A 23300-nucleotide genomic window follows, 5' to 3' on the forward strand; every position below is an offset into this window, starting at 1 on the left:
TGCTGAAAGATCTAAGCCATTTTGAATGAAGCTGTAAATATTGTTCCCTAGTCAGCAAGCATTAATTCATAAAGGAGGGGTCATGGGTTCTAAAGAACCTCTGGATCCACAAACGAATAGAGAACAAAGCAAAATAATGGACATTCATGACTGACCTTCTGCAAACTTGTTAAGGATCTCTGATTATGTCACTCATTACCTGCAGTTAATGGGTGGAGAATTTGCAATGTGGGAGACCTAAGAATTGTGTGGCACTGCTCTGTACTTTACAGGAAACTTATTAGCATATTTGAATATGGCTCCTATTGAAACATGTAGATGTCTGGGTCCCCATGAAAAGTGGCATCTGATGGAGATAGGGTAGAAATTGTGGGGTACACACACAATATCACAATTTTCCAATCATCTTTGGGACATGGGACAGTACCAGGAAATTGGAAGCAGTTAATGTATGCACCTTGTTCAAAAGAAGAAGCGAGGTAAAATGCTAAGAATTCAGCTTGTGGGGAAATGTTAATACAGCAATATTCAGCCAATGTCTACTGTTGCCTGACAGAGGATCTCAAAATTGTCCCTAATTTTCTTTCATGTAGTTCAGGTTTTCAAATTTCTATAGTATAAATGGAACGGTGGGTAACATGCAGTGATTGGATTTATTATTTAATTTGATTTGATTTGTTATTGTCACATGTACTTAGGTACAATGAGAAGTTTTGTTTTGCATGCAGTACCATAAAATACAAAGAAAATGTGGTAATAGAACAGAGTGAGGAATACAAAGTGAAGGCTGCAGAGAAGGTACACCAAAAACAAGATCAATATTAGACTTGATATTTGAGAGGTCAATTCAATAGTCTAATAACAGCAGGGAAGAAGCTGTTCTCAAACCTGATGGTATGTGTGCTTAAACTTTTGCATGTTCTGACTGATGGAAGAGGTTAGAAAGGATTATGGGAGGGGTCTTTGATGCTGTTGACTGCCTTTTCAAAGCACAAGAAGTGTAGATGGATTAATGGATGGAAGGTTGGCTTGCATAATAGACTGAGCCATGTTCAACACTCTGCAGTTTTTCTGTTATCTCTATAGTGGATTAGGACAGGAGCATTCCTTTTTACTTTGAGAGATAGTTTTGGATCAAGCCCATGTTAAGAGTATAAGAACATAAATTAATTGGATTAAAGTCTCTGTTTGCAAACTGTAAGTCTCTTAAGTCAATGAATTTGGCCATGTTCAAACTTAATGCTAATAGTTATTCATGGTACAAAACTGGACAATTCAGCCCAAACTTGCAGTGTCACTCAGGGATGATGTAAGAATGACAAACAGTATTTCAATTCCATCTCAAACATCAAAAACTGTAAGTACAACAAGCTTTTATCTACCCGCCTCCATAACCAGCACTCTTCAAACATTTCAGAAGATTCCGCTAAGCCTTGGAAACTACTCAGACGCCATTAGCCATGCGGCTGATGCAGCTGCCACCCCCACGCTGATTGATGATGTCACTTCCACCCCCATCATGGCCACTCCCACAACCACTTCTGCCCGTCACAATCCCTCATGCATCACACGTGACATCACTTCTGCCCCTCACATCATCGCTGATGCCACACGCTCAGTGACTTCCGCCACCCCTACTGCTGTGATCACCACCACTTCCACCCCCATCAGCGCCACTCACCTGCATTCTGCTGACATGCCCCCCACAGACCCCACTGTTACTAAACCAACCCCCCAGAACCCTGAGGGGAACACTACCCCTGCTCATGACTCCATCCCCATTCCCCCACCACCACACCCACTCCAGTTACAGGTTTTGCCCCCACTCCCAGCTCCACAACCACACCAGATCCCAGCTCCCAGCCCTGCCGAGTTTTCACCATCCCCCCAGACCGCCCCCTAACTGAGGACAAACGATCAGTCCTCAGCAAAGAACTCACCTTCATCCACCTCCATCCACGCATCAATGAATTTAATACACGCCGTGACATCGAACAATTCTTCCGTCGCCTCCGTCTCCGAGCTTACTTTCACAATCTGGATTCCCGCCCACCTTCCAAGGGCCCCTTCACCCACCTCCAACACACTGCATCCACCTGGACACCCCGTGCTGGCTTATTACCTGCCCTCGACCTCTTCATTTCCAACTGCTGCCGGGACATTAACCGCCTCAATCCGTCCACCTCCCTCCTCCACTCCAACCTCTCACCCTCACAACGCGCAGCCCTCCAATCCCTCTGCTCCAATCCCAACCTCACCATCAAGCCAGCGGATAAAGGGGGCACAGTGGTAGTCTGGCGCACTGACGTCTACACCGCTGAAGCCAAACACCAACTCGAGGACACCTCTTCCTACTGTCCCCTCGACCATGACCCCACCCCATCACCAAACCATCATCTCCAAGACCATAGAGAACCTCATCACCTCTGGAGATCTCCCACCCACAGCTTCCAACCTCATAGTCCGGGAACCCCGCACTGCCCGATTCTACCTCCTTCCCAAGATCCACAAGCCTGACCACCTTGGCCGACCCATTGTCTCAGCATGCTCCTGCCCCACTCTACCTACCTCGACACTGTCCTATTCCCCCCCCTAGTCCAGGAACCCCCCACATACGTTCAAGACACCACCCACGCCCTCCACCTCCTCCAAGACTTCCGTTTCCCAGCCCCCAAAGCCTCATCTTCACCATGGATATCCAATCCCTCTACACCTCCATCCACCATGACCAGGGCCTCCAAGACCTCCGTTTTTTCCTCTCCAGACGTCACCAACAGTACCCTTCCACCGACTCTCTCATTCGTTTGGCCGAACTGGTCCTCACCCTTAACAATTTCTCCTTTGAATCCTCCCACTTCCTCCAGACCAAAGGGGTAGCCATGGGCACACGTATGGGCATCAGCTATGCCTGTCTCTTTGTTGGCTACGTAGAACAGTTGATCTTCTGTTATTACACCGGCACCACTCCCCACCTCTTCCTCCGCTACATTGATGACTGCATTGGTGCCACCTCGTGCTCCCGTGAGGAGGTTGAGCAATTTATCAACTTCACCAACACATTCCACCCTGACCTTAAATTTACCTGGACCATCTCTGACACCTCCCTCCCCTTCCTGGACCTCTCCATCTCCATTAATGACGACCAACTTGACACTGGCATTTTTCACAAACCCACCAACTCTCACAGCTACCTGGATTACACCTCTTCCCACCCTACCTCTTGCAAAAATGCCATCCTGTATTCCCAATTCCTCTGCCTCCACCGTATCTGCTCCCAGGAGGACCAGTTCCACCACAGAACACACTCGATGGCCTCCTTCTTAAGAGACCTCAATTTCCCTTCCCACGTGGTTAAAGATGCCCTCCAACGCATCTCATCCACATCCCGCACCTCCGCCCTCAGACCCCACCCCTCCAACCGTAACAAGGACAGAACGCCCCTGGTGCTCACCTTCCACCCCACCAACCTTCACATAAACCAAATCATCCGTTGACATTTCCGCCACCTCCAAAAAGACCCCACCACCAAGGATATATTTCCCTCCCTACCCCTTTCCGCCTTCCGCAAAGACCGTTCCCTCCGTGACTACCTGGTCAGGTCCACGTGCCCCTACAACCCACCCTCCCATCCTGGCACTTTCCCTTGCCACAGCAAGAACTGTAAAACCTGTGCCCACACCTCCTCCCTCACCTCTATCCAAGGCCCTACAGGAGCCTTCCACATCCATCAAAGTTTTACCTGCACATCCACTAATATCATTTATTGTATCCGTTGCTCCCGATGCGGTCTCCTCTACATTGGAGAGACTGGAGCTTCCTAGCAGAGCGCTTTAGGGAACATCTCCGGGATACCTGCACCAATCAACCACACCGCCCTGTGGCCCAACATTTCAACTCCCCCTCCCACTCTGCCGAGGACATGGAGGTCTTGGGCCCCCTTCACCGCCACTCCCTCACCACCAGACGCCTGGAGGAAGAACGCCTCATCTTCCGCTTCGGAACACTTCAACCCCAGGGCATCAATGTGGACTTCAACAGTTTCCTCATTTCCTCTTCCCCCACCTCTCCCTAGTTCCAAACTTCCAGCTCAGCACTGTCCCCATGACTTGTCCAGACTTGTCCTACCTGCCTATCTCCTTTTCCACCTATCCACTCCACCCTCTCCTCCCTGACCTATCACCTTCATCTCCTCCCCCACTCACCCATTGTACTCTATGCTACTCCCTCCCCCCTTCCTCTAGTTTATCTCTCCATGCTTCCAGCGCACTGCGTTTATTCCTAATGAAGGGCTTTTGCCCGAAACGTCGATTTCGCTGCTCCTTGGATGCTGCCTGAACTGCTGCGCTCTCCCAGCACCACTAATCCAGAGGATGTAAGAATGCTTAGTGTCGGAAATGGTAGTGGAATAGATAGTCTTATTTAACTATCTCTAAAGGAGTCTTTTATAGCACAAAGGAGATAAGTCTGGAGGGGGTATTGGCCACAATTGTCCAATCAGCTTCGGGACATGGGACCAGGAAAATGGAAGCAGTAAATGTTGTACATCATGTCAAAAGAAGGAGGGAGGTAAAATGCTAAGAATTAAGCCTATGGGAAATGTTAAAGACTGGAGTTGCAAGATTTGCCATCAGGCTATTATTGCAGTTGACACAACAGGAGCCTAGAGATGAAAAATTGATGAGGAGTCAGCTCCACTGACTTCTGGCTGGGCCTGTATTGACTGCTATGTTAGGATAGGCATACTGTAAGCAGTCTGCCAGTCAGGCAGCTCGTGAATCCAGTCTGTGTCCAATACTGAGTTGACAATCAACTCACAATTTGAAGCTCATGGGTCCTGTTAATGCCTGCATGTAAACACACACAGCTAAACATGTGTCAATCTGTATGTTTTAGTTTTATAATCAATGTGTTCATGTATGCAGTGATACACCTCTGGAGCAGGTGTGACTTGAGCCTGGATCTCCTGGTCCAAAGGTATGGACACTATCACTGCACCACAAGAGCTGTCTCTCTGTGACGTTTATGAACTCGGTGTTGATGTCATTCAGGTACAAGGTATAAGTGGTGGACTCACTTGTGATAATATACAGGGGAACACACTAATAGAGTGGTTTAAAGCATACAATATGCAAAATAAATCTTCTAAAAATTCTCCCCTTCACCATCTGTCAAATTAAGTATAAATATAGGTGCAGAGAATGGTTGCCTAAAGGCAAAAGACACTATAACATTTTGGATATAATAGCCACTTAGATTTTAGTTTTATGGCAAATGGAAAAGCATAAGTTTAAATTGCTGAAATTCTCAGAAACTGAGCTTTTTTTTATTCATTTGTGGATTGAGGGCATCACTGGCTGGCCAGTATTGATAGCCCATCCCTATTTGCCCTTGAGAAGATGGTGGTAAGACGCCTTTTTGAACCACTACAGTCCACCTGCTGTGGGTTGACCCACAATGCCATTAGGATGAGAATTCCAGGACTTTGACCCAGCAACAGTGAAGAAACATGATATATTTCCAAGTCAGATGGTGAGGGGCTTGGAGGGGAACTCGAAGATGCTGGTGTTTCCATATATCTGTTGCCTTTGTCCTTCTAGATGTAAATGGGCCATGGGGTTGGAAGGTGCTATCTGAGGATCTTTGCTGAATTTCTGCAGTACATGTTGTAGATAGTACACACTGCTGCTACTGAGCATCAGTGTTGGAAGGAGTGGTTGCTTGTAGATGTGCCGATTTAGCAGGCTTCTTTGTCCTGGAGGGTGTCAAGCTTCTTGAGTGTTGTTGGCACTGCACTCATCCAGACAAGTAGGGATATTCCATCACATTCCTGACTTGTGCCTTGTAGATGGTGGAGAAAGTGAAGACTGTAGATGCTGGAGATCAGAGTTAAAAAATGTGGCGCTGGAAAAGCACAGCCAGTCAGGCAGCATCTGATGAGCAGGAGAATTGATGTTTCGGGCATATCTGATAAAGAGTTTATGCTTGAAACATTGACTCTCCTGCTCCTTGGATGCTGCCTGACCGGCTGTGCTTTTCCAGTGGCACATGTTTTGACCATGTAGATGGCGGTCAGGCTTTGAGGAGTCAGGAGGTGAGTTACTCGCCACAGTATTCCTAGCTTCTGATCTGCTCTTGTAGCCACTGTGTTTATGTGGTGAATCCAGCTGAGTTTCTCATCAAAGAGGATCCCCATATTGATAATGGGGAATTCATATGATGAGGGGAAGAATGAGATTGGCGTATTGGCAGGATAGAGTTTCCTTCTCTGAGTGTGAATCCCATGCTTACAACTTTACCATTATGATTGAGATGGGAGGAGTGCACAGAGTTTCTCCAGCTCTACTATTCCACTATATGACGTTCGTTCTGCTGGTTGTTGATATAGGGTCCTTTAGATTTTTTAGGAGCAGTTTCAGTGTGTTGGTAGGTTTGTGGACAACTATGATGCCAAGGGGCCGGAGTAGTCTGGTCGCCATCTCCGAGATGTCTTTAAATATATGGTCATGTGCCTAGACTCTCTGAGCATGTTGTGTCTTCTTGTTTAGATTTGTTGTGTAAGAATTGGTGGACACTGCTCATCTTGTACCCATTCTTCTAGAATACATTGTTTAGGTATATTCAATATATATACCAATTCTTACACAATAAACCTAAACAAGAAGACACAATACGCCCAGAGACCCTAGTCACATGACCAAACATTAAAGATATCTCAAAGATGATGACCAGACTACTCCAGCCCCTTGGCATCATGGTAGCCCACAAACCTACCAACACACTGAAACAGCTCCTAATGAATCCAAAGGACGCTGTACCAACAACCAGAAGAACAAACATCATATACAAAATACCCTGCAAGGACTGCAACAAACATTACATCGGACAGACAGGCAGGAAACTAGCCACCGGGATACACGAACACCAACTAGCCACCAACAGATACAACCAACCACACTAACACACAGACAATGAGGGACACCAGTTCGACTGCGATAATACATCCATCCTGGGACAGGCTAAACAAAGACACACATGGGAATTCCTAGAGGCCTGGCATTCAAATCAGAACTCTATCAACAAATACATCAATTTGGACCCCATATACCAACCCCTCAGAAAAAGAACCAGATATCACCCACCACAACAGACCAAGACACAGAAATAGAAAGCAGGACATTACACCAGCACTTGATTGGAGGTTCACTGATGATGTTACCTAACATGGGTGAGAAAACATCGGAGAACAAATCTCCCAGCTCAACAGGCAAACTTACAACCTGATATTAAGTAACCCCATGTTTAAAATAAAAAGATCCATCAAACATATATATTTAATAAACACAAATATATGTAGACTCATAGAGTTGTACAGCAAAAAAAAGATCCTTCAGTCCAATTCTCCCATGCCAACCAGATATTCTAAATTAATTTAATCCATTTGCTAGCACTTGGCCAATATCCCTCTAAACCCTTCCTATTCATATACCCATCCAGCTGCCTTTTAAATGTTGTAATTGTACTAGCCTGCACACTTCCTCTGGCAGCTCATTCCATACACGCACCACCCTTTGTGTGAAGCAGGGGCCCTTTATATCCCTTTTACAACTTTCTCCTCTTATCTTAAATTTTTGCCCTGTAGTTTTGGATTCCTGTTCCCCAGAAAAAGGACCTTGACTATTCACCCTATTCATGCTCCCTATGATTTTATAACCCTCTCCATCAGCCTCCTACTCTCCATGGAAAATAGACCCAGCCTATTCAACCGTTCCTTAAAGCTCAAACCCTCCAACTCCAGCAACAACCTTTTAATTGTTTCTGTATCCTTTCAAGTTTAATAACTTCTTTCCTAGAGCATGGAGACCAGAATTGAATGTAATATTCCAAAAGTGGCTTAACCAATGTCCTGCATGGGTGCAAAATGCCATCCCAACCACTATACTCAATGCACTAACCAATAAAGGCAAGTTTACCAAACGCCACCTTCATTACCCTGTCTACCTATAACTTCACCTTCAAGGACCTATGAACCTGTACCTCAAGGTCTCCTTGTTCAGAAACACTCCTCAAGGCCCTACCATTAAGTGTATAAGTCCTGCCGTGATTTGCCTTACCAATAACAACATTTATCTAAATAAACCTCCAACTGCCACTACTCAGCCCATTGGATATCTGATCAAGGTCCCCTTGTATTCTGAGGCAACCTTCTTCACTGTCCACTACACCACCAATCTTGGTGTCATCTACAAACTTATTAACCATTCCTCCTTTATTCACATCCAAATCATTTAAATGACAAAAAGCACTGGACCCAACACTGTTCCTGTAGCACACCTCAGGCCTTCAGTCTGAAAAGCAATCCTCAACCACCACCCTCTGTCTCCTATCTTCAAGCCAATTTTGTATCCAAATGGCTAGATCTCTGTGGATTCCGTGTGATCTAACCTTGCTCATCAGTTTACCATGTGGAACCTTGTCGAATGCCTTGCTGAGGTCCATATGGGCAATGTCCACAACTCTGCCTTCATTAATCTTCTTTTTCATTTCTTCAGAAAAACTCAATCATTGGATAAGAGAATTGTTTGTAATGAAACAATGACAACACAAAACTGGTTGATACACTCAGTTTGTAATATGAAAATAACCCAAAATACACAGTCAAACATACACAAGTAAAAGAAAAGATGGATTTCTGTCTGGATTCACATCAGGGAATAAAACCCTTGTCCAACATGTTTTAGCTCTTGAAGACAAAGAAAGAAGTATAAAGAGTGAAATGTCCAGGCAGCTATGAGCATGACATTCTGGCACACAAAAGTTGATGTCACAAGCATGGACAGATACCTTTGGGATCTTTACCAGCTCACTCAGGAAACACTTATTGAAGATTCTTCTACCACACATCAGGAGGACAACTGAGGTTCAGAGTGGATCAGGACTCCAGGGAGTTTGCTGGATCCACAGCACAAATGTTTTCAGAAACAGAATGGCAGGTCTTGGTGGAGGAGGGGTGACCATCATCTAAAAGAAATCTCCAAAGCAGAAGTTGCACCGTGATAGGGACTAATCAAGAATTTGCAGTAAAGAAGCAGTTCTCAAAGACGTGAGTTTTAAGAGATGCCTTACTAAACTAAAGTACGCTTTATAACTGAGGAAAGAAAGAGAGAATTCTTCAATATACAGAGGGACCTCGATTATCTGATGGACCCAGGCTAGCAGCATTTGATTCGGTTAATTAAAGTCTGGATAATCAAATGTCGGATAACATAGTTGAGCCAAGCATTGGGACTTTGCAATCTTGTCAGATAATCTGATATTCGGGTAATCGAATGCCAGATAATCGAGGTTCCTCTGTAGTGAAGATTTCTTGATGATTTTTTAAAATTCTAATTATTATTATTATTATTGTCATAAACTTCTAACAAATAGCTAATTGTATATTGTATGGATATTTTTTCATTTACAGTATCATACTAATAAACTAATAAAATATTAACTCGAACCAAAGTAAATACACATGACAGGTTCGGATTTAAACTTCACAGCTTTATAAGTGAATTGTTCCAAGTCATAATTTCTTAACTGAACATAAATGTTTTATGACATAATGGGGACTGAATTAATTTGGAATAAATACTTCTTTTTTTTGACCACAAGCAGCTTTGATCTCAAAATAGACTTGAACTATGCAGTATATGACAGCTATACTTCACTGGGTTAAAAAATCACACAACACCAGGCTATAGTCCTACAGGTTTATTTGGAAGCACTAGCTTTCAGACAGCTGCTCCTTTATCAGGTGGTTGTGGAGAGAAAGATTGATCTTATACTCCACAACCATCTGATGAAGGAGGAGCACTCCAAAAGCTAATGCTTCCAAATAAACCTGTTGGACTATAATGTGGCATTGTGTGATTTTTAACTTTGTACACCCCAGTCCAACACCAGCACCTACAAATCATACTTAACTGGAATGTCTATTGACTTGATCATTTTGAATTCCTGTATAACGAAAGCAAGTAAAAAGTATTGAGATTGTAAGATTAATATACTTCTGTTTTTCTGTATGTATTTGTTTTGCTCACTTTTCAAACATCAAAGATGTGTAGGATAATACATAAATTTGGAAATAACAGGTGGCAATCCTTTCAGTTGATGTCCTCTGAGCTTTTTTCAGTCCAACTTCAGAGAGACACAATAATTCTATGCTATGAAGGAGTGACACTGAACTGGTATATCCATGACATCACAGAAATTGAATAAATTATAGTTGTACATCCTTGGTGGATGGATTTCTGATCTTAGTGGGATAAAGTGAGAGGAAAAAAAAATGTGAAAATAATTCTCTTAGATTTAAAATAGTGATGGAAAAGGATAGACCAGATCTAAAAGTTGAAGTTCTAAATTGGAGAAAGGCCAATTTTGACGGTATTAGGCAAAACTTTCACAAGCTGATTGGGGGCAAATGTTCGCAGGTAAAGGGACGGCTGGAAAATGGAAAGCCTTGAGAAATGAGATAACAAGAATCCAGAGAAAGTATATTCCTGTCAGGGTGAAAGGGAAGGCTGGTAGGTATAGGGAATGCTGGATGACTAAAGAAATTCAGGGTTTGGTTAAGAAAAAGAAGGAAGCATATGTAAGGTACAGACAGGATAGATCAATAGAAAAGTACAAAGGAAGTAGGAGTATACTTAAGAGGGAAATCAGGAGGGCAAAAAGGGGACATGAGATAGCTTTGGCAAATAGAATTAAGGAGAATCCAAAGGGTTTTTACAAATACATTAAGGACAAAAGGGTAACTAGGGAGAGAATATGGCCCCTCAAAGATCAGCAAGGCAGCCTTTGTGTGGAGCCACAGCAAATGGGGGAGATACTAAATGAGCATTTTGCATCAGTATTTACTGTGGAAAAGGATATGGAAGATATAGACTGTAGGGAAATAGATGGTGACATCTTGCAAAATGGCTAGATTACAGAGGAGGAAGTGCTGGATGTCTTGAAACAGGTAAAGGTGGATAAAACCCCAGGACCTGATCAGGTGTACCCGAGAACTCTGTGGGAAGCTATAGAAGTGATTGCTGGGCCTCTTACTGAGATATTTGTATCATCAATAGTTACAGGTGAGGTGCTGGAAGACTGGAGGTTGGCTAACGTGGTGCCACTGTTTATGAAGGGTGGTAAGGGCAAGCCAGGGAACTATAGACCAGTGAGCCTGATGTCAGTGGTGGGCAAGTTGTTGGAGGGTATCCTGAGGGACAGGATGTACATGTATTTGGAAAGGCAAAGACTGATTAGGGATAGTCAACATGGCTTTGTGCATGGGAAATCTTGTCTCACAAACTTGATTGAGTTTTTTGAAGAAGTAACAAAGAGGATTGATGAGGGTAGAGCGGTAGATGTGATCTATATAGACGTCAGTAAGGCGTTTGACAAGGTTTCCCATGGGAAACTGATTAGCAAGGTTAGATCTCATGGAATACAGGGAGGACTAGCCATTTGGATACAGAACTGCCTCAAAGGTAGAAGACAGAGAGTGATGGTGGAGGGTTGTTTTTCAGACTGGAGGCCTGTGACCAGTGGAGTGCCGCAAGGGTCACTACTGGGTCCTCTACTTGTTGTCATTTACATAAATGATGTGGATGCGAGCTTAAGAGGTACAGTTAGTAAGTTTGCAGATGACACCAAAATTGGAGGTGTAGTGGACAGCGAAGAGGGTTACATCAGATTATAACAGGATCTAGACCAGATGGAGTTTAATTCAGATAAATGCGAGGTGCTGCATTTTGGGAAAGCAAATCTTAGCAGGACTTATACACTTAACGGTAAGGTCTTATGGAATGTTGCTGAACAAAGAGACCTTGGAGTGCAGGTTCATAGCTCCTTGAAAGTGGAGTCGCAGTTAGATAGGAGAGTGAAGAAGGCGTTTGGTACGCTTTCCTTTATTGGTCAGACTATTGAGTACAGGAATTGGGAGGCCATGTTGCGGCTGTACAGAACATTGGTTAGACCACTGTTGGAATATTGCGTGCAATTCTGGTCTTCTTACTATCAGAAAGATGTTGTGAAACTTGAAAGGCTTCAGAAAAGATTTATAAGGACGTTGCCAGGGTTGGAGGATTTGAGCGATAGGGAGAGGCTGGACAGGCTGGGGCTGTTTTCCCTGGAGCATCGGAGGCTGAGGGGTGACCTTATAGAGGTTTACAAAATTATGAGGGGCATGGATAGGATAAATAGGCAAAGTCTTTTCCCTGGGATGGAGGAGTCCAGAACTAGAGGGCATAGGTTTAGGGTGAGAGGGGAAAGATATAAAAGAGACCTAAGGGGCTATTTTTTCACACAGAAGGTGGTACATGTATGGAATGAGCTACCAGAGGATGTGGTGGAGGATGGTACAACTGCAACATTTCAGAGGTATTTGGATGGATATACAAATAGGAAAGGTTTGGAGGGATATGTGCCGGATGCTGGCTGGTTGGACTAAATTGGGTTGGGATATGTGGTCGGCATGGATGGGTTGGATCGCAGGGTCTGTTTCCATGTTGTCCATCTCTATGACTCTATGACTCTAGAATCAACCCATGGAGTCAATGTGTAGCAACAAGGGAAGTGTTGCAGGTAAAAAGAGTTCAGGTTTATCACTGTCTTGGAGGAGGATTCATGTTTAATGCCTGGATTAAGCAGATATGAGCAGTAAACTTTGCAGCATAGTGATAGATCGCTGGACTTCAAATTCCGCAGTTTAATTATTTGAAAATTCAAAAATTGAACAAATAATGGAAGTTAATATTACACGCAGCTTATTGTATTCTTAATGATCCTGGTTAATAGGAATGGAAACCATTACAGGTTTTAATAAATAACTTGGGATCATCTAATGCTCAAATGTTTTCCTTTTTGCAAGGCTTACCCTGATGTTACATTTTCCTTTAACAGTATTAAGTGTATCTTTTAACTAAACTGTATAATGAATATTCACTGAGATATTTTTAGCTGTACTAATCATAGATCAGTGTCATTAACATTGTTCAAAACTAAGGTCTATATTTTTAAAGTGAGGGAAGAAAGATTTAAAAGATGCCTAAGGGGCAATATTTTCGGACAAAGGGTGGGTCGTATGTGGAATAAACTGCCAAAGGAAGTGGTAGATGCAGGTACAGTCACAACATACAGCAGACATTTGTATAGATAACTGAATAGGAAACATTTAGATGGATATGGGCCAAATGCAGGTAAATGGGACTAATTTAGATGGACTGAAGGATCTGTATCCAAGCTGCATGACATTAATGCCTGTCCTTTGAATTCTAGAAAGAACATCAACAATTGCATGTTCATTTTTCCAGAATATTTTTATGGCCAACCAGTTACAATTAAGTTTTCTTTAGAAACCAACAATCTGACAGCCTCCCTTTCTTCACATATGGATACATATTAGTCACTCTATATGACACACTATTTTTGCCGAGGTTTCTAAACTTTTGATACAAAATAACATTTAAAATTACTTACTCTGCTCTGTTAGTGGAAACATGCCTTCAGTTTGTTCTTTAAGTTTGCAATGGGAAAGTATGTATGTCTGATTGACACCAGTTTTCAGATTATTTTCCAAATCACTTCCTCAATAATAAATATTGTAATTTTGTTACTTGAACAGCACAAGATGAATCAACCAATGCCAAACGAAGTTTTAGTCATTTTTAGTTTGTATGTGAGATTGCCTGCAGCCTTCTGCACGCATTCATTTTCTTCTGACTATTGCATCAAAATTGAGTCTTCGCCTGTACTGCTTTCTCAAGCTTCCCAAAATTTGCTTTCTCTCTAATTTCCCAGTTTTTTTATCTCTTCATTCAGCTGAGCAACTACTTTGATGGGTTCTGTTGCCTTTTGTTTCAAAGTCATTTATAGAATTCTTACACAGTTTGACAATTTTACATGGACATTCTGCTCATTTTGTAATCTTTCCTCTATGGATTCTGACTGCTTTTTAAACTTAATCTGTTATTTAAGATTGTCCTTAGTTGCTGTAAAGTTTGGATCTGGTCTTCCTCGCTACATATTTTTATTCTCTGGATCACAAACCGAGTTCAAAATATTTATTGTTCTTTTTTGTGACAAAGTTCCAGTAGTTTGTTAAGCTAGCTTCTAATTCAGCATTCAATCAACTGTTCTGAGTTATCATCAGTTTCTTTACCAGCACAAGGTATTTCCATGATATATCTGATCCTTGAGGCTCATTAAGTTTTAACTGAAGATTAATTAAAGCATTCTCACCAATACCCACTTTCATTAGGTACATAATTTTTTTTTGCATGAATATTGGTTCTTAATATTGGTCAGTTTGTCTTCAGTTGTATATAATTGGCAATATTCTTCTAATGTTTGGCCACAGTAATTTTGGGAAGTTTAGCATGATCAGTGCCATATTAGCAGCTCTACTGGATAAATCCTTACTAATATAAAATATACCCCCTCAATAGCTAAATGTGCAACAATTCTCATAATAGCAGCTTAATTTACATTGTCATTTAAGTTTTCACAAGAATTTAGAGACATAATTCTCATGAATATCTCCATTAATACTTTGTCTTCCACCAAACCATTGGGAACATAAATTGTATCATGAGCTCTCAAGGATGACTGAGCAGCCCAGGTGTATCTCAGAGTATTGCTTTGTTTAATAATAATAGAAAATGTTGGAGTTGAAGTTGACATTTGAAGTCTGATTTGACCAATCTTCACAAAGGACTATCTCTTGGTTCACCTAAAGCTAAAATTTTTGAGTGTACACTTTCCTTAAATTTTTTTGATGTTGTATTTGCTCTGAAAACTTCCCTAACAGTGTCATGTTTCATCACAGTACTGATTTTCAGTGCTTCAAACTGGAAGTGCGTCTAGTCTCAATATACAATCAGTTTAATTGTCAAACTTATTAACTGGTCTGTTTCTTCCTTGGCTGCAACACCAGCTTTCTTTAAGGACTTGGTCCAATTTATCAGAACGCAATTAACATTTTCTAAGTAGAACTATTGATGTGAGGTCCCTTCTAACTTATTCTGCTTAATGTCTAACTCAACATATTTAAAGGTCACTTCCAAACTAATTTCCCTTTTAATTTACTGATCACAAAAATGCAAATTCCAGAGAACTTTACCTGGAAACAAATCATCAACATGCATCATAACATTGCCTGCCAGTCTCTCTGTGTGACATCAGCAGAACACTGCTGGGTCTATTTTAAGCTGAATGCAACTTACCTTCAGTAATTTGGACTGAACTGAGAAATACTGCATCATATAACCTGTACGTACACTTGTTTAATTTGCACAATGTCCCTTCTCTATCGCCTGTTTTTAAAGTGGTATCAAAAATACTTTACTTTGCAATTTTAATCCTGAATAGATGCAGCCTTTGTTTTGACTGCTTTACCTTTCCGTGAGTATGGTGTTAAAAGAGCTAAGATCACTTTTTTTTACAGTAGGAAAATTTACTCAAGCTTTTCTTTGAAATACCAAGCGCAAGTCTGACTATAATGTATGTGCCCCATTGGGCAGCACTTTCTCTGTGTATATCCATTCTTATGATTATGTTGGTTGTCCCTATTTGGTAAAGCATTGTATACACCGATTTTTCCCAGCTTGTTTAGATTAGGTCACCTACAGTGTAGAAACAAGTCCATACCAACCTTCCAAACAGCAACCCATCCAGACCCATTCACCTACATTTACCCCTGACTAATGTACCTAACACTATGGGCAATCTAGTATGGTCAACTCACCTAACCTGCACACCTTTGGATTGTGGGAGGAGACCGAAGCAAACTCATGCAGACACGGGGAGAATGTGCAAACTCCTCACAGTCACCGAGGTGGGAATCAAACCTGGGTTCCTGGCGCTGTGAGGCAGCAGTGCTAACTACTGAGCACAATGCTACCCTCTCCAACTCTTTTTGTTTGCATTATTAATTAACTCATCTTCTAATTTGTAAACACTACAACTTCTCAATCATAAGACCTTCTTGGTAGTCACAGTCTGTTCCATTATTCTTGACCTTTTCAAACCTCTCCCTGTCCTCCTTTCATTCAGGATTAAGACACTGCTGTGATCAGAATTCCTTTTTCAAGATCATAGTCTATTCCAAGGGCCATGTTCATTCCAGTTCCATTTCAGAACTTGTACTGCATTGTCTTGCTTTCCACAATTTTATTCCATGGATCTTACCTCTGATTCCTCATCTTACATACTTAGCTAATATTTGTATATGCAAGGGGGTTTTCCTGCTTTCCCTAGATCAGGGATAGTTCTCCATTCACTGATCCATTCTGGCATATGTGTGACTTTGGTGCCAACTTTTGGTTATTGTCCACTGGGACAAAAAGCCTTGTCCTGTATCTATGTGTCTTTTTGACTATATTCAGTCAGCTGAATGACCTGGTCCATGTAATTATCCTACAAGTGTCCCTGTGAATTATAATGTTCCTCATCACTTTCTATGACTTGCTCAGATTGAACAAGTGTGCAAGCAGTGTCAATTAACCTCAAAGAATGCACTCTAGCATTTATGTTTCTTTGCCGTAAAACTGTTTTCCCACCACTGCTTGTAAACTTACCCAGATCGTTCCAATTTTTCTGTCCTTCTTCTTTATAATATTATATTATATGTCGCTTTGTTAAAATTTATTTCTGATGGCTTTATTTAATGCCATAAGACTCACTTAAATTCCTCTGACACCTCAGTCTTAATGAATGCCCTTCTCCTTGCCTGCAGGGCATTGCAGTGCTCAGAGAAAGTGGTGCAAATTGTAATCCCTTTTGAAGCCAGGGAATGATCACTCAGTACTAACGAATTCTTGGATTTCCCACTGAAACAAATTGTTATGGACTGTAGTGCCCAATCATTTGAAATGAGTACCTTGCATAGACTGCCAATGTCAGGGCAAGTGTTAATGTACACCTGGTTAGAATTTAATGAAGCTTATTTATTTTTATGTGATTTCTTTCACACACTTCTTTGGAGGGGCATTCTACTGCCATGTTCAAAGTTCATATTTTCATTGAATTATTGAATTCATCATTGAGAAATTCCCCTAATTATCAGTTAATAACTTAGCCAGTGCCTCCAGCCTGGTATCTAACTATTTCACCATTGCCTTGTCTCTTATTATTCTTTTCCTATCAGATTGTATTATTGTAGGCTAGATAAATCCAATTGCATTATATATGAAATACAAGATGAAAATACATTTTTCCTTCTCCCATACATTCAGTTCCATTGCTACAACTTTGGAAGATCCTGTTGCTAATGGGAGACACACTATGGGTTGTGGTGGTGTCCTCATATTTTTTACAGGTATCATATTTATTGCTGATCTCTTCTATAAGTTTGCAACCTATCAGATCGAAGGGATTTATCAGCCTTTAGCCATATTATTTTCCCTCATACATTTTCTTCAGTGATATTTGTTGTATTGTTTTTCTTGTTTTTTTCTCAGAGATAATATTTGTTTTGACTATAGATTGGTAATCTAACAAGAGCCCCCAATTCATGTTACAATCCCAAACAAGTTACTTAAATTTTTGTTCATTCTGATTAGGGACCAGTACCCTTTTTATTTAAAATAAACCAACCTTGAAATCCCAGGTACTTATTATGAAAGTATTGTCATAGATTTCATGGTTTTGAACAAATTAAACCCTACTACAAAAATTTAGAAAAAGAAAAACAATCTACTGCATATATTCACAAATTACACTCTAACATCCAGAGTTGTGTTAAATTTGTGTTGGCAAATTATGATCAAACACCCCACAGACACAGCTAAATTAATCTGTCCAATTCTAGATAACACATCTTAGGAATGACGTTGGTTCCTTGGGTAGAATGCAGAGCAGGTTTTAAAGGGGGATAAAATGACTTGCTTTTATATAGCACTTCTTATGGCCCTTTGATTTTTCAAAATGCTTTAGTGTTACAATGTGATACTTTTTTTTAAAAAAATCAAACTTCCAGATAATAGCTCCATCGATGACATGACAAGATTTCATGTGTTTAGACTTTTTACTATAACAAAACACTGTTGACTAAACATTGCCTTTGTAAACAATTTATGATTTAAACTACAAACCTGAGCATTCTATTTTTTCTTCTATCACAACTGACATCACACTTCATAATTATACTTTACATTATCCTTTAAATTAACATTCTATTCTTCTGGACCCAATCCAAAACCATTGTTAACACCCAGGGTTTTTTTTCCTTTCCAAGTCTGTGTTACCTCAGTTTGTGTTTCACAGTGAAACATTTCTATTGGAGATTCTTCTTGTAACTGAAGCTGGTCAAAGCTTCCAATCTCATTTTAACTCCTCATCAATTTGGGCTTTCTGTTTTTTTCTTCAGTGGTGAACCATAGTGTTTTGCTTGTTGCAGCTGCTCGCCCTCTGTTGGGCCCTGGAAGATTAATCTTGTTGGAGAATTGTCAGGGTTTCCTTAAATTCTCCTCTTCTTAAAATCCAGAACCATCGTAAAGTGAATCTCATGGACTCTGTATCCAATTATGAATTGTAATTAGCTATCCTTGAGACCCCAACTGTCTTTCATCTTAGAAATATATTGATAACTTTAAAGCACAATTTATGTTGAAGGTAATTTCATGATGCACATATATTAGGAATACAAATGTTAATATTGGAAATTAAGCTTTTAAATGTAAGATAAACAAAAAAAAGCGAGGTTTGAGAAACTGGAAACCACCACTAACATAATTGCAATTCAAAGGATGATCCATGTTTATTTAAAGGTGTCAGAGTTGGAGGTGGGAAAATAGTAAACAATAGGTAGTCAGTCCTCTTTGATAATGGAGTCAGTGAATCTGGTAAGAAGTTACCCCCTTTACAAATAAAATGTTTCACTTTGGTCACAGAATCAAAGTGATACTTTCAAAGTAAAGTCAGTTAGTTTAAATGTCTACCTGGAACATCCAAAAAAAAAATGCCTCTTTGTGGTGGGGATATATTTCAGAGAAGTGTTTTTTTTGTTTATCTGTGTGTCTTATCACAGAAAAGCAGTGAAGTAAATCTGGAATCTCCATTGAGACAAGCAGAGAGCGAGAATCTGCCAACAGCTGTAAATCATTAGCAGAAGACAATGAGGAAACAAATGTTTTCTGATGTGGAAGTACTGAGCAAGAGTATTGTGAAGTCCATGATTGAGGTGGATGACAAAAATTATATTTAGTGTTGAGAGTGAGATAGAGGGTCATCTCTAATGGATACTTGTGAAAACACCCAAAGAAGTTGCTTATCTCTGAGAATAACAGCAACACTGAAGCGAGTCAAAATTCCTGAAAGCTGTGGTACACCTTGGTGTGGTTCCAGGAGAGCTGAAGAACTCTCAAGATCTCATGAAATAAAGATGAATTTGTGATTAAATAAAAGTGGAACAGGGTCTGTCCTGTTGTGGCATTTAATCTTAAATAATAAATGATTTTGAAAGATGGTGTTTAAGTTAGTGATACTTGATTTGTTTTTCCTTCCAAAATTGAATATTTATTTAAAATGTAAATTATACTTAAAAGCTGGAAGTCAAAATTTATTTTTGAAGATTACTGCTATCTCCACCGAGATCATAGTGAATTGTTCACAAAATAAAATAAATTTTCAACACCTTTTTTTTGGAAAATCTCAAACTATCCAATATTAGCACATTGACTATAACTGTAAAAATCTTGCATTTTCTTCCCAGTAAAACAATTTGGGTTCCATTCAATATCTGACAACTAAACCACTTAAGTTTACTGTTAGACAGATGTCAGATAAGGTTATGACAACCTTTATCTAATCTTAACTTTAAAGATAAAGTGCCAAATATAATAATCTTATAAACCTCATATTTCAAATAAAAGTAGCCATAGAATCTCTACAGTGTGGAAACAGGCCATTTGGCCAAACGAGTCCACACCAACCTTCCGAAGAGCATCCCGTCCTGATACATTCCTCTACCCTATTCCTGTAACCCTGCACTTCCCATGGCTAGTACACCTAACCTACACATCACTGAATACAATGGGTAATTTGTACACCCTGTGCAATGTTACTTCAATGCCTCTGTCTAAACGTTTTGTTCTGTACACCTTGCTTACCATGATCTGCCTGTACTGCTCGTAAACAAAGTTTTTCACTATACGTCAGTACACATGACAACAAATCAATCAATCAATCAATTTAGCATGGCCTATCCACCTAACTAGCACATCTTTGGACCTTTGAAGTCTCATCAACATTGTACTTTGGGAAATGCAGTGGCTAGTGTCCAACGAACAAAATCCCACAATCAGCAATGTGACAGTGACCAGATAATTAATTTTGCGGTATCGATTGTTTGATACATATTGACCAGGAAATTGGAATAACTCCTCTGCTCTTCTTGAAAATAGTACCATGATCGTTTACCCAAGCAACTAAATGAGGCTATGATTTAATGTTACATAAGACCATAAGATGTAGGCCAATCAGTTCATCAAGTCTATGAAGTCTGCTATTCAAGGAGATCATACCTAATCTGATTTGGATCATACCTAATCTGAACATCTTCAAATCCACTTTCCTATCTTGTATTATATCAAAACAACTTTTTCAGGAAAAATGTGACTTAAGGTAAAGTGACTTGGCAAGCCACCTCGTGACATAATTGCCCAAGTGTTTGCTATGTTGCGATATTATAACTTACAGAAAGAGAGGTGAAAGGCCACCACCAGGTTTGATTCAGAAGAAAAGATCCATAACAGCAGATGTGTTGTTTAGCAGCCTCAAGGTAATCAAAGTTATAGAAGGGCTAATGAGTTAGTCTGTGTCTGTGTATATCAAGGAGAGACAGTAATGGAGAGAATCAGATCTGATGAACGTAAAGAAATTTGCTATAAGGAAACTGCTAGCAACCTTTTCAGCTGAGTAAGTCATTTTAACCATAGGAGTGATGCTTTACTGGGATTGAGTGTCTGTAAAGGATATTACTGGGAAAAGTATTTCTTTTTCTGTTTCCTATTTATGATAAGATCTTTTATTTGTGTATTCTGGAATCTGACTGAATGGTCCAGTAACACTATTAACTGGCTCATGACCATATTTACTTGCTTATAAATACAAAAGTCATATGGTACACTTGGTTGAAAAGAAATTCAAAATAATTGTCTGCTTCACTTTAGCACCTTATATAATTCATATTATTTCTTACATCAACAAATAATTGCCTATACATGTTGTTCCCCTTCCAACTGAGAATTAACATAAACTGATCATTCTACAATATAATCATTATGATGTTAATTGCATGCAAAGCAATTATAACAGATTAACATTATACCACTGTTTCTAATGCCCTGTATGACAGCCTTTCTTAAATAGTCACTTAAGATTACATTCCTCACTGTAGCACCCCACTTGAAACATAGCATCACTAAACCACAATGTAAAGATATATCAAGTAGACGTTCACTTACATAGACATGAGTACATCCAGACAGGATGACTGTGAGACAAGTACAAAGAGGGTGAGAAATCAGAAGATAAACACAGGTCCTGAAAGACGGTCTGACATTGATACAGGTAAATATAGGTGCAGTGAAGCAGACTTGCTGATGTGATAAAAATAGACATAGATGTTAACAGATAAACACAAGCACAGAAAAATCAAAGTCAAGCAAAGAGAAGAAGACTGACAAAGGAGCAAAGTTAGAAGAATTGGGATGATGGAGGTGCTCGTACATAGACGTAGTCAGACTAGTAAACAGATATATATGACCACCGGCAAATTGTTATGGCTACAAATAGAGAGCTAGAGAAACTAGCAGGCAAGTAACTACAGATAAATAATTATTACAGGTATGTGGACCCACAAGTGAAAAGAATATGTACAGACGGACTGATTGAAGGACAGCCTCAAGTACAGTTGAACTGGGTTTGTACAGTCAGTTAAATTGATAAATAACATGGAATACATTGAGTGCAAGCTTGGGCCCAGGATCTGCATTTACATAAACATCCACCTGTGACAGTAAAGATGAAACTAAATATTGTGTGAAGGAATGCATCTAACTGAGCCATTTTCATTATACATACAGCTTGGTGAGGGAAGAGCTGTATCCCAGATGCACAGTCAGCACTGATTTTAATATGATCATCCAAATGCCTGTCTATTCATAAACTATAAAATGCACAGTATATAACATCCAACCCATGTGTAAAAATAGGAAGGATAAAGGCAATAGGCACACATAAATATGAAGTCAAGATAAAAATAAACATTTAAGATATGCACATAGACCCTAAGATTTGATACAATATACAGATTTCTATGCTACAGCAATATAGTTACAGAATTATACAGGGGCAAATAAATTGACTGAAGTGTATGAATTTCAAAGACAATACAATTTAACAGAAATATTACAATACTTTGGAGCATGCAGAAATTAGTAGCAAACAATTTAGAGAATAAAGGATTTCTGATAAGACATGGTTAGCTCTTGCCACTCATCCCTGCATTGCAACTTCATGCTCATTCAACAAATGTGATACAATAATTCAAAAGGAGAGATCTGCTGTGGATTGACCCAGAATGTTTTCCATGTTTGGAATTCCCTTGAAAATACAGAGAAAGGCACAGATCCTGTTCTAATGTTTAGTCTCCAAACCATTCTCTGAACCATTCATATTGCAACAAAAGATTTGAATGCACTTACATGTCACCTCGATTTTTCAATTTCTCACTCATTCTAATTGCTCAGCTGGATCTTGTTTCCATTTGTTGTTACCACATTGTAAGGTGCTGGCTAGGAAGCAGTAAGCCCTCTGCCACATTTCTCTTTCTGAGGTATTGGGACTGTGCAGTTTCACCACTGCTGCTGCTGTGTTATAGATAGTAACTTGAGATCTGCTTCCTGCTCTACTTACTGCTGATCAGCTGACAAAGCAGAGATCTCGCAGATGAATTGGTCACTTCCTAATATTTTAGAGATGGATGAGTCAAATTAAATAATGTGACATATAATTAGAAATATTTCTGTTCTGTTTGTCTATTTTTACAATGACCCCTCTTAATATTATTTCCAAATACAATATCTTCAAATTCAATTTATTTTAATATCCAAAAGCATTCTTATTGAACAACAAAAGTAAAACGTTTTGTTCCAAAGTACAGTGTCATTTAAATAGCTGCTCTAAGATGTTAGAAAGCATGAATGAGAAAAGAAAAAGCTTGCTTGGAATATGTGCAGTTTCCCTTTATGGAAGAAAGACTTGGGTTGCCA

At 40.1% G+C, this 23300-nt stretch overlaps 1 protein-coding gene across 1 annotated transcript in view; it reads left to right on the forward strand.

The window, feature by feature from the left end:
• LOC132825070 (voltage-dependent calcium channel subunit alpha-2/delta-4-like) overlaps positions 1-23300 on the forward strand; it is a 477734-nt gene that overhangs the window by 291144 nt on the left and 163290 nt on the right. The gene's annotated exons all lie outside the window — the stretch shown is intronic.

This window comes from Hemiscyllium ocellatum, chromosome 19 (assembly GCF_020745735.1).
Source record: "Hemiscyllium ocellatum isolate sHemOce1 chromosome 19, sHemOce1.pat.X.cur, whole genome shotgun sequence".
Taxonomy (NCBI): Eukaryota; Metazoa; Chordata; class Chondrichthyes; order Orectolobiformes; family Hemiscylliidae; genus Hemiscyllium; species Hemiscyllium ocellatum.